General features: G+C 47.6%; 1 protein-coding gene across 6 annotated transcripts in view; it reads right to left on the bottom strand.

Moving 5' to 3' along the window:
* The window catches only part of IL5RA (interleukin 5 receptor subunit alpha), a 230,539-nt gene that overhangs the window by 201,205 nt on the left and 16,961 nt on the right, over positions 1 to 12,373 (bottom strand). The window contains exon 1 of one of the 6 annotated variants that reach the window (XM_073645057.1): positions 1,246 to 1,347. The exons of the other annotated variants lie outside the window; for them this stretch is intronic. The gene's annotated coding sequence lies outside the window, so the exon portion shown is untranslated. Of the gene's footprint in view, positions 1 to 1,245; positions 1,348 to 12,373 lie in introns of those variants that run through there. 6 annotated transcript variants of the gene reach the window in all.

Here is a 12,373-nt window from a genome sequence, read left to right as displayed (position 1 = left end):
CTTTAAGTAGCTTTTCTCATGATTGCATACACCTGGCTATGAAGTTCAAAGCTCAATGAGGTTACAAAACCAAAAAAAGTGCTTTAGTAAGTCAGTAAAAAGTAGGTAGGAGTATTTAAAACAAGAAAATGATAAGGGTGCCCATACTTATGCACCTTTCAAATTTTGTTTGAATGCAGATTGCACATTTTCTGTTAGTACAATAAACCTCATTTCAAGGCAGAAACATTACTGTGTCCAACAGTTATTACATATATCAATCTGAAATAGCTGTTGCAAAAACACCAATTTTTATAAAACATTAAGCTTAAGATTAATAGGGGTGCCCAAACTTTTTCATATAACTGTATATATCCATACAACACAGCGCCAAATATAGATACATCTGTATAACAGCCATCATGACTAAGGAAAGCTAGTGGGTGTGAAACGCGTTGCTGCTTTCTCTCAACTGTTCCTGCCCTGTGTGTCACCGATGTGAAATAAAACAAGACGAATTTATCATTCTGAGGACCGGATCATCCACCTGATGCTCTGACCATATAACACGGCCCGGTGTATGACCAGGAGTCCCGAGCCCGGGCTGACGTCATGGATGACTCAGCACATGGGGGGATTTTGATTTAGAGCCAGATATCTTTATAATCTTAGTCTGAAGGATGGAAATGTGGAAAAATATATAAAAAAATAATGTCTGGGATTCAGCACTGCGGTGACCTCTCGCCGATTACCCAGCAGATTCCCAGAACTCCTACAAATAACCGTCCACACTGGGGCTGATGCAGCAATCTGTCTGACACAGGGCGATATTCACACACGTACACATATCCAGGAAGACATATGTACACATGGAAACCTACACGTACATACAGATATATAGAGATATATATATATATATATATATATATATATATATATATATATATATATATATATATATATATATATATATATATATATATATATATTGTAAGGCAGCGCTAGTCATCATACTGGGGGTAACTCGCTTCGCTGCGTCAATCAATGCACCCGTGCAATGTCTTTACGTTTTTCTCACAAAGCTGCAGTTTATTACATCATAAGCCACAGTTCACCGGGTCCAACTCCGTGGCACACCGACACACATAAACACAATGTTCATGAGCCAAGTGGCACACAGGCCCACTTGCTCCAGCTTACAGCTTACGGCAAGGTAATAAAGTAGCAATGTTCATATCACAATGTCCATATAGCACCGGGTATTACCTTTGCCGGGTTTAGCTGTCTCAGTCCGTTACTCTGCCACCACTGTGGCTCTGCGGCTTCCCAGGTGGGGGTCTCCAGCCGTCGTTCCCTCAAAGGCCACTGACATCCACACAGGATCCAGGCTCTGCCTTCCAGGACTCTTACTAAAGCCGGCTCTCCCTCAAAGGCCACTGACATCCACACAGGATCCAGGCTCTGCCTTCCAGGTACCAGGCTTCACTCCAAAGCCGCTGCCTTCCAAGGCCACTAGCATCCGCACAGGATCAAGTCTCGACCTTTCAGGCTGCCAGGCTTCACGTTATCACGGTATCCCACACACATGGGGAACAGGCCTCACGCCTCTCACACCGAACACACCTGTCTCAAATTAAGCAGGGTTTATATATGCTGTGCACAGACAGCCACATACTGACAGGACCTTGCTGATGTCACAGTCATGTGATCAGTCAGCTGTGTGTATAGGTCCTGTGTGCTGTCCCAGTCATGTGTACAGAGCTTTACTGTGCATACAGGACATGTGTGATGTCACAGTCATGTGACCAGTCAGTTAAAGGGGAAAGTGCATGGTCCGGTAAACACATCCTGGACCATTTACAGTAATGCTAGCAAGCTGCTGCATTACAATATACATACATACTGTATATATATATATATATATATATATATATATATATATATATATATATATATATATATATATATATATATATATATATACACACACACACATATATATATATATACACAGTACAGACCAAAAGTTTGGACACACCTTCTCATTGAAACATTTTTCTGTATTTTCTTGACTATGAACATTGTACATTCACACTGAAGGCATCAAAACTATGAATCACCACATGTGGAATTATATACTTAACAAAAAAGTGTGAAACAACTGAAAATATGTCTTATATTCTAGGTTCTTCACAGTAGCCACCTTTTGCTTTGATGACTGCTTTGCACACTCTTGGCATTCTCTTGATGAGCTTCAAGAGGTAGTCACCGGAAATGGTCTTCCAACAATCTTGAAGGAGTTCCCAGAGATGCTTAGCACTTGTTGGCCCTTTTGCCTTCACTCTGCGGTCCAGCTCACCCCAAACCATCTCGATTGGGTTCAGGTCTGGTGACTGTGGAGCCCAGGTCATCTGGCGTAGGCCCCCATCACTCTCCTTCTTGGTCAAATAGCCCTTACACAGCCTGGAGGTGCGTTTGGGGTCATTGTCCTGTTGAAAAATAAATGATGGTCCAACTAAACGCAAACTGGATGGAATAGCATGCCGCTGCAAGATGCTGTGGTAGCCATGCTGGTTCAGTATGCCTTCAATTTTGAATAAATCCCCAACAGTGTCACCAGCAAAGCCCCCCCACACCATCACACCTCCTCCTCCATGCTTCACGGTGGGAACCAGGCATGTAGAGTCCATCCGTTCACCTTTTCTGCGTCGCACAAAGACACGGTGGTTGGAACCAAAGATCTCAGATTTGGACTCATCAGACCAAAGCACAGATTTCCACTGGTCTAATGTCCATTCCTTGTGTTCTTTAGCCCAAACAAGTCTCTTCTGCTTGTTGCCTGTCCTTAGCAGTGGTTTCCTAGCAGCTATTTTACCATGAAGGCCTGCTGCACAAAGTCACCTCTTAACAGTTGTCGTAGAGATGTGTCTGCTGCTAGAACTCTGTGTGGCATTGACCTGGTCTCTAATCTGAGCTGCTGTTAACTGCGATTTCTGAGGCTGGTGACTTGGATAAACTTATCCTCAGAAGCAGAGGTGACTCTTGGTCTTCCTTTCCTGTGGCGGTCCTCATGTGAGCCAGTTTCTTTGTAGCGCTTGATGGTTTTTGCAACTGCACTTGGGGACACTTTCAAAGTTTGCCCAATTTTTTGGACTGACTGACCTTCATTTCTTAAAGTAATGATGGCCACTCGTTTTTCTTTACTTAGCTGCTTTTTTCTTGCCATAATACAAATTCTAACAGTCTATTCAGTAGGACTATCAACTGTGTATAAACCAGACTTCTGCACAACACAACTGATGGTCCCAACCCCATTTATAAGGCAAGAAACCCCACTTATTAAACCTGACAGGGCACACCTGTGAAGTGAAGACCATTTCCGGTGACTACCTCTTGAAGCTCATCAAGAGAATGCCAAGAGTGTGCAAAGCAGTCATCAAAGCAAAAGGTGGCTACTTTGAAGAACCTAGAATATAAGACATATTTTCAGTTGCTTCACACTTTTTTGTTAAGTATATAATTCCACATGTGGTAATTCATAGTTTTGATGCCTTCAGTGTGAATGTACAATTTTCAAAGTCATGAAAATACAGAAAAATCTTTAAATGAGAAGGTGTGTCCAAACCTTTGGTCTGTACTGTATATATATACACCATCACTAGGGGGAGCTCCCTGTATACAGAGATACATAAGATCCTGTCTGCAGCCACCACTAGGGGGAGCTCCCTGTATACAGAGATTCATGATAAGGTTATGTCTGCAGCCACCACTAGGGGGAGCTCCCTGTATACAGAGATACATGATAAGCTCCTGTTTGCAGCCACCACTAGGGGGAGCTCCCTGTATACAGAGATACATGATAAGCTCCTGTTTGCAGCCACCACTAGGGGGAGCTCCCTGTATACAGAGATACATGATAAGATCCTGTCTGCAGCCACCACTAGGGGGAGCTCCCTGTATACAGAGATACATGATAAGATCCTGTCTGCAGCTACCACTAGGGGGAGCTCCCTGTATACAGAGATACATGATAAGATCCTGTCTGCAGTCACCACTAGGGGGAGCTCCCTGTATACAGAGATACATGATAAGATCCTGTCTGCAGCTACCACTAGGGGGAGCTCCCTGTATACAGATACATGATAAGATTCTGTCTGCAGTCACCACTAGGGGGAGCTCCCTGTATACAGAGATACATGATAGAGAATCTGACTGCAGACAAAATACTATCTGATTTCATTACCCATCAGTCCTAAACATAGAGAAATGCATATTAGTTCTCTTTTTAATCCCTTTGTACATTGATGTTGTGCAATAAAACCGTTTCTTCTGGGTTTCATTCCTTTTTTTCAGGGTATGTGCACACGATGCAGAAATGAAGCAGAAAATTTCTGCATCATTTCTGCATCTCCCTGGCAGAAAAAACGCATGCAGATTGTGCATGCGTTTTTCCTGCAGAATACATGCGGATCCACATGCAGATTGACATGCGTTTCCGCATGCAGATTGACAAGCGCTTTCCAGGCGATTTTAGCATCACCTGGAAAGTGCTTGACAACTAGGTCACACTATATAAATCCATGCAAACAGCATGGATTTATATAATGTGACCCGAGAGAGTGTATATACTTACCTCCGATGGCCCTCGCTGTCCTGCTTTACAAAGTTCCCGGCTGCCGGCAACTTTGAATTGAAAGACCTGCCGACGTCAGCGTCACGTGACCCGTCACATGACTCTGACGTCACCGCAGGTCCTACAACTCACTGCAAGTGCCGGGAACCAAGCGGGAGCGCTGCGCGGGCCGACAGAAGGTAAGAATACATTTATTTTTTATTTTATTCTTTTTTTTACAGCTTTTTTAATGGTACCTGGGTGTGGATGAGACTCTCCTCTCCTCCACACCCGGGTACCATCCGCATATTAGAACGCGCCAATAACGCAAGTACAAATGCTGTCTTGCGGAATTGGCGCGTTCTAATGCAAGTCAATGGCGGCGAAATCGCCGCGTTTCCGCAAAATTAATTGACATGCTGCGGATTTTTGACCGCAGCGTTAACGCTGCGGAAAAATCCGCATCATGGGCACAGCACATGCGGATTTCCATTGGGGAACATTGCTTCCCTTCTACCATGCGTTTTTCATGCGTTTCCGCGGCGTTTACGCAACTGCAAAAACGCCGCGGAAACGCATGAAATACGCATCGTGTGAACTCAGCCTCAATCTCATTTCTCCTTATTTTCTCTTAATCTTGTAATGCACACGCCCGGGCTGAGCAGCATGTGCGTGTGATTCCACTGGACCGTGCCGGAGAGTGATTGCCTGGAGGGGCGTAACTAGGTATTCACCCGATCCGACCAGGGTCGCACGACGGCCTACGACGCCAGTGCACCAAGGAGGAACCGAGCAGAGGGACCAGGTGCTACTCCAGGACACACCCCGGACACGGCTGTTGACCCACACAGGGGAATACAGGAACAGACTGGTTAGGCTGGCACACAGACTGGTGGGAATAGGCAGACACGACTGGTATGCAGGCAGGCGGGTATGCAGGCAGGGGGGTACAGGCAAGCACGGCTAGAGTGCAGACAGGGAGGCACTAGCAGGTAGGAACACAGGCGGGATAGGACCCAGTACACACTGGGACTCAGGAACAGAACCACAGATGTGGTGGACAAACACAGCAGAGTGAGGCCGCCCAGAGAGGTGAGCGAGAGCAGGGCAGGACAAGACCGCCTGGAGCGGTGAGCAAGAGTAGAGCAGGACAAGGCCGCCTGGAGCGGTGAGCAAAGGGTCAGAGCTGAGCGAGACTGCCGGAGCAGTGAGCAAGGAGTCAGAGCAGGACGAGGCCGCCTGGAGCGGTGAGCAAGAGTAGAGCAGGACGAGGCCGCCTGGAGCGGTGAGCAAGAGTAGAGCAGGACGAGGCCGCCTGGAGCGGTGAGCAAAGGGTCAGAGCTGAGCGAGACTGCCGGAGCAATGAGCAAGGAGTCAGAGCAGGACGAGGCCGCCTGGAGCAGTGAGCAAGGAATCAGAGCAGGACGAGGCCGCCTGGAGCGGTGAGCAAGAGTAGAGCAGGACGAGGCCGCCTGGAGCGGTGAGCAAGAGTAGAGCAGGACGAGGCCGTCTGGAGCAGTGAGCAAGAGTAGAGCAAGACTGCCGGAGCAGTGAGCAAAAGGATAAGAGCGGAGCGAGACTGCCGGAGCAGTGAGCAAAAGGGTCAGAGCGGAACAAGGCTGCCGGAGCAGCGAGCAAAAGGGTCAGAGCGGAGCAAGGCTGCCGGAGCAGCGAGCAAAAGGGTCAGAGCGGAGCAAGGCTGCCGGAGCAGCGAGCAAAAGGGTCAGAGCGGAGCAAGGCTGCCGGAGCAGCGAGCAAAAGGGTCAGAGCGGAGCAAGGCTGCCGGAGCAGCGAGCAAAAGGGTCAGAGCGGAGCAAGGCTGCCGGAGCAGCGAGCAAAAGGGTCAGAGCGGAGCAAGGCTGCCGGAGCAGCGAGCAAAAGGGTCAGAGCGGAGCAAGGCTGCCGGAGCAGTGAGCAAGGCAGAGCAGGGGGGACAGGGCTCTGTTCACACGGAACAGACAGGAAGGGAAAGGCAGAGCCAGATACCCACAGGGTACTTGCAGTGAAGTAGCGAGTGGACCACAAACTCACAAACGGGAGTACAGAGACAACAAGCAGGAGTTCGGTACGAGTTCAGACTCTGCAGAAAAAGGAAAGGAACGGACATAGAGAAAAAACAGTTAAAAGATAGGAGAGAGTTCAGACTGGAACTGAGTGTACGGAGGAGACCGACACTGCAGCGGGATACAGGAGCGGGTCTGGGAATACGGCCCCCAGAGAGGCGGGAAAAACAGGCAAGGAGCGTGTTCAGACAGGACAGACAAGATACAGGAGCGGGTCTAGGTAATCGGCCCCTAGAAGGCGGGAGGAACAGGCTAGGAGCGTGTTCAGACAGGACAGACAAGATACAGGAGCGGGTCTAGGTAATCGGCCCCTAGAAGGCGGGAGAAACAGGCTAGGAGCGTGTTCAGACAGGCCTGGAAATACAGCCTCCAGGATAGGCAGACAAGAGAACACAGAACGGGACCTGGCACCTTCAGAGTGAAAGCACACACTGAATGAAACACAATGCTCAGGCAGGGATTGATTGGGGCAGCTGGGTTAAATACCAGGTGACAGACAGCAATAGGCTGAGGACGCACAAGGGGTGTGACCCACAGCAGGTACAAAAAGCAGGAAGTGATCGGGCGCCGCCCTTAAGCAGCAGAAACAGACAAAAACAGACAGCATGGAGGGAAGCCAGAGAGACATTCTGGACTGGAGATCAAGTGCGCGCTCTTGCACAGTGGGAGATGGACCACCATGCAAGGACGCAGCCAGGTATGTTACAAATCTTATTCCTGAGTTCAGTTTCCCTGCACACATATGCATTTCAGTTCTCTCGCTCGCTCCACGTTCCCAGCTTCCATGTTAGCAGTATTTTTTTTTCCACCTAACTCCTTCCTAATCCCCTCCCTTATTCCTTTTCTTTTTATTCCACCTGTTTCTCCTTTCTTCCATTCTCATCAATTACTTTATGGCTCTACATGCTGGTTATTCACTTTTTCAGACTCCCTCTTGGTTTTATTCCTGTTAGTTACTTTCTGCAGTCTTCACTTTATCTTCTTTACACATACTTTCTACACTTTGACACATACCTTCACAGCTTGTCTTTCTTATCCTATACACACACACATGCACATACAGTGGGGAAAATAAGTATTTGATAAATGGCCGATTTTGCAGGTTTTCCCACCTATAGAGAATGGAGAGATCTGTAATTGTTATCATAGGTCACTTCACCTGTGAGAGACAGAATCTATAAAAAAAAAAAAAACAGAAAATCACTTAGTATGATTTTTAAATAATTAATTTGCATTTTATTGCATGAAATAAGTATTTGATCACCGACCAACCAGCAAGAATTCTGGCTCTCACAGACTTTTTCTTTAAGAAGCCTCCTACTCTGCACTCATTACCTGTATTATTTGCACCTGTGTGAACTCGTTACTTGTATAAAAGACACCTGTCCACACACTCAATCAATCACACTCCAATCTCTCCACCATGGCCAAGACCAAAGAGCTGTCTAAGGACACTAGGGACAGAACTGTAGACCTGCACAAGGTTGGGATGGGCTATAAGACAATAGGCAGCAGCTTGGTGAGAAGGCAACAACTGTTAGCACAATTATTAGAAAATGGAAGAAACACAAGATGACTGTCAATCTTCCTCGGTCTGGAGCTCCATGCAAGATCTCACTTTGTGGGGTAAGGAATAATGATGATTCTGAGAAAGGTCAGGAATCAGCCCAGAACTACACAGGAGGACCTGGTCAATGACCTGAAGAGAGCTGGGACCACAGTCTCACACATTACCATTAGTAACACACTACGCCGTCATTGATTAAAATCCTGCAGGGCACACAAAGTCCCCCTGCTCACGGCAGAACATGTCCAGGCCCGTTTGAAGTTCACCAATGACCATCTAGATAATCCAGAAGAGGCATGGAAGAAGCTCATGTGGTCAGATGAGACCAAAATAGAACTTTTTGGTATTAACTCCACTCGACGTGTTTGGAGGAAGAAGAAGGATGAGTTCAACCCAAGAACAACGTCCCAACCGTGAAGCATGGTGGAGGAAACACCATACTTTGGGGGTGCTTTTCTGTAAAGGAGACAGGACGACTGCACCGTATTGAAGGGGAGGATGGATGGGGTCATGTATGGCAAGATTTTGGTCAACGACCTTCTTCCCTCAGTAACAGCATTGAAGATGGGTCGTGGCTGAGTCTTCCAGCATGATAATGATCCGAAACATACAGCCAGGGTGTGGGGGTCGTGATGACATTCCACTCGTCCTCCAGTCACTCCAAATTCAAACTATGAGCATGGGTCAACCATTCAAAGAATGAGTCAGACAACAAGCTGGTTCAAACTCAGAGCATGCTCAGAAGGCTACTACAGACAACGTCCTCAGCAATGTTCTGAGTTTATTTTTTACATGCACAAATCTAAATACACTACATAATGGGGAGGGGATAGGGGTTGTCCGGGGCGGGGTAAGCCATGAAAGTCCAGTGTCTGGCCACTCCTGATTGGTCCTCATCTCCTTATCTCAGTCTCTGGGCAGATATTGCAGCCGTCAGCTTATAATCTTGTTTCGTTTCTCTGAAATAAGTCTTGGCAACACTGGAACTGTCTTAGTTTAAGTTTCGATTTGAGTATTACGTAGCAAGGAAAGCTTATTGTTATATGACACAAAATGGTGGTTAGTACATTAGCAAAAAAGCGTATAAAAGTTACAAAAGTATAAAAGTTACAAATATATATATTCTCTTTTTCCCCGACATTCCCCCCTAAACACTAAGCTTTCCCTTGCTTCGGGGCCTTTGAGACTGTCCATGTGTGGGGAGAGGGGAGGTTGATTTCTTCACCCAATCATCTTAGAAGCTGCCCCCTTATGGGACGCCCCCAGACAATCGAGCCCTATCCTGGGTGACACATGGAGTTCTCCCAACTGATCCTAAACTGAATCTTTCAATTGGACTTTATCATGGGGGGGGTCTGGTCAGGCTTGTTCAAAGGAGTATATTTCTCTATATAAGGGGACTATGCAGCACAGGACCACCAGGCCCAATACTAGTAGGCCTCCCATTACTAGACAAACTTATTGGAGGAATCCCTTGAGCCCTCCCAACCAACTTGAGAAAAAGGAGGTATCTACCCCTGTGTGGTAGCTGTCCACCCTGGAACAGACAGTAAGCATATGGAAAGGATATAGAAGAAGGTAGTCATCTTTTATAGACTCGTTCTGTCTCTCTTGCAGTGGGAGGCGTGAATCCAGGTGCTCTTGCCCTCAAGCTTCAGAGCCGTCGGGGTGGTGAGAAGCACAGTGTACGGTCCCTCGAACCGCGGCTGGAGGCAGTCTTTCCGGACAAACTTCTTCACATACACTAGATCGCCTGGGATGAAATCATGTACTGCATCACCTGTAGATTCTGGGAGAGAAGCAGATACTGGAGAGCGGGTGTTAGTCAATTCTCTAGACAAGGCAATCACAAATTTTACCACTCTATCATGTGTTTCAGACAACTCTTGGGGCCTAATCTCTCCTATCTTGGGTGGGGTCCCAAACAAAATTTTATAGGGAGTCAGCCCATGTTTGGCCTGAGGAGTGTGTGTGATATGATACAATACTATGGGGAGTAGGTCGGGCCAGGGGAGGGGATGATCTTGGGTCATTTTCAAGAGCTGGGTCTTGAGTGTGGAATTCATTCTCTCCACTTTGCCTGAACTGGCAGGATGGTATGGAGTGTGGAGGCCCAAATCTGTTCCCAACATGTTCCAGAGTTCTTCGTAGATATTTGCTGTGAAAGCTGGTCCTTGATCCGATTCTATGACTTGGGGAACTCCAAATCTGCAGGCAATTTCGGTGATCAGTTTCTTGGCTGTGACTTTAGCAGTCATGTTGACAACCGGGTAGGCCTCGGGCCAGGCTGAGAACATATCCACGGCTACCAAAACGTACTGCTATTTTCCTGCTTTAGGCATTTGGATATGGTCGACTTGTATTCTCTGCCAAGGGTAGTCTGGTTTAGCCAGGTGTTGGAGAGGGACCCGTGCCGTACACGTTGGGTTGCAGGTAGCGCAGACAGAGCAGGATTTTGAGTATGCAGTCACAGTGGAAGAGATTCCGGGTGCAAAGTACAGTTTCTTGATACATGCCAAGGCTTGATTCTTTCCTCTGTGTGTAGGCCCGTGAGCCCATGCTGCCACAGCTGAGTACATGCGTCTAGGCAAGCAAGGCTTCCCATCCACTTGGTAAAGAGTCGAGTTGACCTTTGAATCTTTGCGACCTGCCAGCACGGCTCCTGCCGCTTTCCATTGCTTGACTTCTTCAGTGGGGGTATTCCTTTGTTCCTCACACAATTTTTCTTCAGGCATCTTGACCCCCCTGGATTCCACTCGTGTCTCCGCTGGACTTGTATGGTCTTCCGCCGGCTGTTCTTTGGCTCTTGCTCTAGTGAGCGCCACAGCTACGGTTTGCAGAGTCTCTCCCATCTCTTCTTCCTTTTCCTGCCACTTTGATGACACATTCTCCACTGCTGCAGTCTTGGCTGCTTGGTCAGCTAGGTGGTTGCCCCTGGCTTCTCTGGATTCTAGTCTTCCATGAGCCTTGACCTTGATAACAGCAACCTGAATGGGTAGTTCCAGGGCCTTCATTAGGGCCTTAATCCATGAGACATGTTTCACTGGTGTACCTGCAGCTGTGATGAATCCTCTAGACTTCCACAAGAGTCCAGAATCATTGCAAATTCCATATCCATACCTGGAATCGGTATATACATATTCGCCTTTGTTCCTGCTGCCAGGTGGCAGGCCTCTGTGAGAGCCACAAGTTCAGCCTCTTGTGCAGACATGTATGGTGGTAGAGCTTCAGCCTTGAGGACTGTTAGGTCCGTTGTGACAGCATATCCCGTGTGGAACTTCCCTTGAGGGTCTGCGAGCGGATGTGCCACCATATTCTCTGGAGCAGAAGTCTCTTCCTGCAAAATTTTTATACAATCATGAGGTTCCACCAATGGACCTTCACCCTCTTCACCTTCCCCCCTAGAAGGTGGAAGCAAAGTGGCAGGATTGATAGTCAGACATCTGGTAAATGTTATATTGGAGGGCAACAATAGGGAACACTGCAGCCGCAGGTGTCTTTGGTTGGTTAGATGTTTCGGAGATGTTTGTTGCAGAACAGCTGAGAGATCATGGCCGGCCTGTATAACTAGATCATGTCCAAGGACGATATCAGCTGACTTGTCAAGGAGGATGTGAACAGCGTGGACCGCCTTAAGGCACGTGGGGGTATTTCGGGCGACAGGGTCCAGGCGGGCTGAGTAGCAGCGCAAAGGCCGATACTTATGATCATAGCGTTGTGCTAGAACTCCAGAGGCATGACCTTCCGATTCCGAGACAAAGAGGTGAAATGGCTGAGTATAGTCTGGTAAGCCCAAGGCCGGGGCAGAGACAACAGCCTGTTTAAGGCGGTCAAAACATAGTCTGTGTTGATGAGAAACACGTGGATCTTCAGCATGAAGCCAGACTGAGCCTTCATCCTTGAAACAATCGTACAGGGGTTGCATGAGCTTTGAGGCATCAGGGATCCATTGCCTGCAGTAAGTGATGAGGCCAAGGAAAGTCTGCATAGCGGAGTAGGTGGTTGGGAAGGTGATATCCATGATGGCTTGTTTTCTTTCTTCAGTCAGATGTCTAGCACCTTGTGATATACAATGTCCGAGGAAAATGACCTTGGGCAGACACCATTGGACTTCGCCTTTCGAGACTTTACAGTTAGCTGAGTGAAGAAACC

This window comes from Phyllobates terribilis, unplaced genomic scaffold (assembly GCF_046119375.1).
Source record: "Phyllobates terribilis strain yellow unplaced genomic scaffold, ASM4611937v1 Scaffold_8__6_contigs__length_399053987, whole genome shotgun sequence".
NCBI lineage: Eukaryota > Metazoa > Chordata > Amphibia > Anura > Dendrobatidae > Phyllobates > Phyllobates terribilis.
Note: the sequence above shows the minus strand (reverse complement) of the source record. Positions and strands in the feature narration are given on the sequence as shown.